At 37.8% G+C, this 6,000-nt stretch overlaps 1 pseudogene; it reads right to left on the reverse strand.

Annotated features, from left to right (window-relative positions):
- Positions 1-5,651, reverse strand: part of LOC118619258 — a 93,412-nt pseudogene extending 87,761 nt beyond the window's left edge.
- Between the last annotated feature and the right edge of the window lie 349 nt (positions 5,652-6,000).

Here is a 6,000-nt window from a genome sequence, read left to right on the forward strand (position 1 = left end):
CCACGGGCAAATGATTATTATTTTTATCTGTTGCCAAATTTTTATCATTGCTATTCCAACAAAAGTAACACCTTAATGGAAATAAAATGTGGTCATCATGTTTATTAAAATAGTTTAGAAAGTACAGTTTTATGTTTATTTTTATATTAGCAGTTATAATTTATGACATACTTTCAGAGCCTAAGATTTCAGTTTCCACAGTAAACAGATACTTAATAAATGATTAATTATAATAAACTCTCCTGTGCTTTTTCAATAAGTGAAAAGAAAAATTGAAACAACTGTTTTCATAATTCAAGTTAAAAACTAATCAGCAAAGACAATAAAATTGTCATTTGGAATCCTAAATACAAGGTCTTAAATTGTTGAGGCAATTCCCCATACAAATCAATTCACAAATTAACTGTGGTTTCAAATATCTGGTATATTGTCCATATTCTACTTTGCCTGCATTTCTACATGTTCAGAGGGGATAAGGGAATTAAGACAGGTATCTAGATAATTCAGAACAGAATTATAGGCCTTGGTAACAATTGTTAGTCAACAGTTACACATGGCATTTATTAAGCAAAAGGTTCACCATAGACTATAGTGGGACTACAGACAATTACTTTATTTTTCATAATTAGAAAAGTAATGTTTCTATTGTAAGCTTCTCTTTGTAAACCGGTGTATTTAAAGTTAACAGGGAAATTTCTTTATTAAGCCAATAATGGATCTATGCTGCCTGATTGACTTGGGTATAGTATATAATCAAATATTATTTTAGCTGACTTTGATTATAATATTTTCATTTTCTTTTTATAAATATCTATATTAATTAGCAATGCCATATGGTTGTAATGGACGTGGAAATACGCTGCCTACAGCAGCCGCTATGTATTTTTGACCCATCTGCAGAGAGTACATTCAGCAAATAGCCTACAGCTATCAGTCCCTTCGATTACTTTATCTGTAGAAAAATGCCACAAGGTCATACTTTTCTCAGGACAACTTACATGTAATAATTGTATAAATATTAAAGCCTGGATATTCAGGTTGTATATGGAACACTTATGATGGGTGGTTTTAACCCAAGAGCTCTCCATGTGGTTAGCTGAAGCTGATCTCTAATCAGCATTACAGCTTTACTTATTCCTCTGCTCAAACCTGCTTCTTCCCCATTCCTTCCACAGTTATTGTTTTCCAAAGTACTCTTTAATAAGTACAGCCCACTAACCTCTGTGTTGGAATATAGTTACCAAAGAAAGTATTCTTGGAAGAAGTCCAAATAGCACGTCATAAAGATGGAGTTTTAGATCTGGGTAAATCCCTACCCAGGTCTTAATGAGAATACTCTCACTGATGGTAACACTAAATAGAATTATAACTTTCACTGGCAGTGAACTGGCATCATATGCTGGTTGAAGACTGCACCAGTGGGTGTGATATATCTGGTGTGAAAATTATGAAGGAAATAGTAATTATAAAGACAATGGACTTGTATAGCTATTGCTAAACTCCACTGATATTCTAGATTTTTAAAAGGTAACAAAAAGCTAACTAATTAGCAGGCAACTAAAATCCACTTATAAAATCCAGAGGGCCTCCTTAGTAGCATAACCTTCAGAGGAAAAACATAAATGTAAGAATTACCAAACTCCAAGGAATGCAGAGGCAGACTGTTAAGCCCAAACTACAAACCTAGTAGAAAAACAATGGAACCTGACACATGGGATGAGGTCATCTGGAATATTTCCCCAAAAACTTCAAATTCTGAGATTTCTCCAAGTTCTGTGAGCCTAAGGAAATAATTCACTTCTCTCATCCTTATTAAAAACTCGCTCTTTACACTTACTGAAAGTTAATTCAGAAACCCTCTTTCTTCTCCTCTTGATTGCTACCTCTACCACAACTACCAAAGACTTCCCTAGGAACAAAATATATAAACAACCAACAAGGGTGCTACTCAAACTGGACCATTAGAAATAATTAAAGATGGACGAGCCATTTTTAGGACTCAGAAACTAGTGGTTGAAGGAAAGTATGGTTGTCTGGAGAAAATACTTGCAATTCAATGGCAAGTATACATGGTAATGACATCATTAATCTTACTCAATAGGATCCCATAGTCAACTGTGCAGATGACTGGACATTGAGGAAAGAGGAACAAAAAAACACCTATATTTGTACAACCCTTTGAATGTAAACAAGTATTTCCAAGGGAGAGATAAACCCGTAAATCTCAGAAGTAAAATAGGCTCTCTAGCTTTCTGGACATGCCTGCTATTTAATCATAAAGCCCAGAAGTGTAAAAATATGAAAGTATTCACAGAGCATTGTCTCTCAGCAAATATGTGGCTATGAATTTTGTGATTGTATTGTTTGCTATTTCATAAGAGGATCAGAAACTATTTGAATTTACAAAGAACAAACAATATAATACATTTACTCTCCCTACCTCTAGCAAAATATAGTCTGATTATAATATAGTCTGGATGTCCCACAGAACACTACTTGTATCCATTATAATGGTACCATGATAACTAGTCCAATGAGTAAGAACGGTCCAGTGTATTGGAGACCTTGGAAAGATCTTACACTGTATAAAGTGGAAACTAACCACTGTGAATTTTCATGGGTACAACACATTGGCAAAATTTTTAATGGTTAAAGACATGCCAAAATATTCCATTCATAGAAAAATACAAATTATTGCATCTTGTAGCTCATATCATAATGGAAGAAGCTTAACCCCTTATTATGCTTCTTTGCGCTCTCGAGCTACTACATGCAACACTTGGGAATATTGCACCCATCCATATACTGCATGACATGAAAACCTAGCAGCTTTGAATGGTCTCTGGAGTAGGAATGGGTTATAGAACATATCCAGGCTCCTTAAGTGATATAACCCAGCAGCCCCTGAGCTATTAGAAATAGCAGTATTGCCCTGGCTGGTTTGGCTCAGTGGTTAGAGCATCAGCCTGTGGTCCAGAGAGACCCGGGTTCAGTTCCTGCTAAGGGCACGTACCTCTGTTGCAGTTTGTCTCCAGCCCTGGTTGGTCGTGTGGGTGGCAGCCACTCGATGTGTCATTTTATTGTCGATGTTTCTTTCTCTCTCTCTCTTCCTCCCACTCTATCTGAACAAAAAATGGGAAAAAATGTCCTCGGGTGAGGATAAAAAAAAAGAAATAGCAGCGTTAAGCAAAAGTGCCGTGTGGAGTTTATAGCCAGCCTCAGTACGAAAATAAAAATGTCAAAGTCTGGGATTAGGATAAAAGCCATAAAAGCCATGTCATCTTCAGTAGGGAATTTTATTTCTTATTGTAAAACAAGTCCTAGCATGTTATTATGTCCTGGTAAAGACAACTCATGCAACCATGGATGCAGAACTACATATCATGACGTAGGTCCTAAATGATCCACTGAGTTTTAAGGTTGGGCAAACCCAGCAAAAGTCATTGTAAGATGCAAGTGGAACATGCTTAAATCATCTGGAGCAGGGTGGAGGGTAAAGCCAGCTGTGTGAGCAGGCGACCCTGATGCCTTCCATTCTACTTCTTTGACCTCAGCTCAGCCTGTAGCCATGTGGATTATCCTTTGCTACCAGATAATGAAGAAGAAAAATCCCAAACTTAGTTTTTCAGAAGGTTGGTTTTGGTAGGTGGATCCGAGCAAAAAAAATGGACTTCAGGCAGTCTTAAAATAAAGCTGTGAAGAAAATTCTCTATATAGGGAAGCTTCAGGTGGTGCACTTTTTATCTACTTTGTGTGGAAAGAGAAGTGGCCTGATTTGCAGGCAGTTGGGAATGGCCTGGTCCGAAGTCTGGAAGGAGACAAATCAGAAGAACAGAGAAAAGAAGGGCTAGAGTAGAGGAACACAGAGAGATATGTGGAAAAGAGAGAAAAGTGTGAATATCTTCGTACTACATGTTATGCCTACCAGAAATAATTTTTCATGGAAGAGGCACTAAACAGCCAAATAGTCAAAATGACTCAATCAGCTGACATCAACTAGCCTCTATCATTGGCCACCCTATTGCTAGAACAATGTACACATGAACAAAGTGATCACAGTAGCAAAGATGAAGATTATGCACAGAACCATAACCTCATGGTTTGAGATTATGTGTGATTTCACTTTCTGCAGCAGAGGAAACTACTATGGGTGTTAAAGGTCCAACCTGCCAGCAGCAGAGACCAATGATGAGCACTGATAAGGCACCATTTCTCAGTAACTACTAATCACTTGGAGAAAAGTTGCTCATATTGGATCCCTTTTTTGCCTCAGAAAATTTTGCCTCAAGGTCTTAGAAAATTCCATTGTTCAAAGGCCGACAGAGTTTTGAGACTTCTTATGTAGTATTTCACATGCCATCATGTCATATTATGGCATTGCTTTACAGCAAAGAAAATATGGATGTGGGCACATGACCATAACATCCACTCCCATATAACACACTATACCACCTGGAATCTACTGGCCTGCTAGAATGTTGGACCAGTCTGCTAATCTAATATTTAAAACTCTAGTTCAGAGATGATGCATGATAACTTTAAGATGCAATCATCCAGAATGCAGTATACACCTTGAATCAAAGACCTTTAAATTTTACTCTGGCTCTAATAGAAATAATTCATAGGTCATGGGACCAAATAGTAGAAGTAGGAGTAGTGCCACTTACCTCCATTTCCAGTGATACACTTGGGGAATTTGTGCTTCTCAATCTCATAACTTTGCATTAGAGATACATAACCAGGGTTAGATATACTTCTATTAGATAGGGAAACTCATTTGCCACTCACGCCCTGCAGCATGAGTCACCTGGTATTTCAGGATTCTCCTGTCCTGGGCCAGTGAGGCTATAAGAGTAGTGATTATGTTTACAGATGCAATGAATCTTTATCATCAAAATGCTTTTACTCAATGAGGAAAGAATATACATTAAACGGGTGATCCACTTGGGTGTCTCTTGGTACTTCCTTCTTTAATTTTGATTGACAGGTACCTAAAAAGGGCAAGGATAGAAGATCAGATTCCTCAGAAATGAGGGCCCAAGTCATACCACTAGGTAAGGCATTGAGACCAATACTGTGCATTCTTTTTTTTTTTTTTTTTTTCTTCAAAAAATTTTATTTCAGGAGGAAAGGAATGGATTTTGAAGAGGGAAAACATAAGGCAGAGAGGTATGAAATTGAAAATAAATATAAATGTAAGCTGTTTGCTAATTGTTTTATAACCACAACAAATGAGTACAGAGAATGCCCTGTACAAAACAACACAATAAAGATTCAAGATCAAGGTGTTTCTTTAGGCAAGGCTGAAGATTTCAGTCGCTGGTATTTGGAATTTAGGCTATAATCCTTATTTTTGGATGGATCACTGGGTGTGTGGTACAGTCCATGCTTCTGAACAGAAGAATGGCCACTTGGCCCAGGCAGAAGTAGATGAAGTGTTTGGTTTCACGTGTCACGCAACTACCAATGTTCCTCCCCATGATGCAGTGCCAGGTAGGGTTGTGCTTCTTGTTAAACTCCACCTTAACATGGGCCGCAATATCATTCTCTATGTTAACTTCTCCAATGCCTGAGTAGCACATTCCATGGAGTCCTGTTGCATCTCCTCCGACATATTGACATTTTTGATCACTGCCTTTCCAGTCACACATGGTTACAGTGAAGGAGGAGCTAGCCCACTGCAACGGTCTCCTGGGGGAGGGGCGGTCAAGGCTCAGACCCAGCGAGGAAAGCCATGGTTACCAAAGCCATGGTGCATTTCCAGGATGTGCATTCTGATCACCTATAAAGAATTGGTGCGTGTAGTGCAAGGGGTGGATTGTAGTGGACAGGGAAATATTTCAATCATAACTGTAGACAAGTTACTTAACACTCGGATTTCAATATATACCCCTCTCATTTAAAGATTTTCTTACCATTTTTTTTTTTTGCCAGTTAAGGTATTTTATTTTATTATTTATTTTTGTTACAGATGTTTTTCCTTTTCCCCCAACTGATTCC

The sequence above is a fragment of the Molossus molossus genome, unplaced genomic scaffold (genome assembly GCF_014108415.1).
Source record: "Molossus molossus isolate mMolMol1 unplaced genomic scaffold, mMolMol1.p scaffold_m16_p_6, whole genome shotgun sequence".
NCBI lineage: Eukaryota > Metazoa > Chordata > Mammalia > Chiroptera > Molossidae > Molossus > Molossus molossus.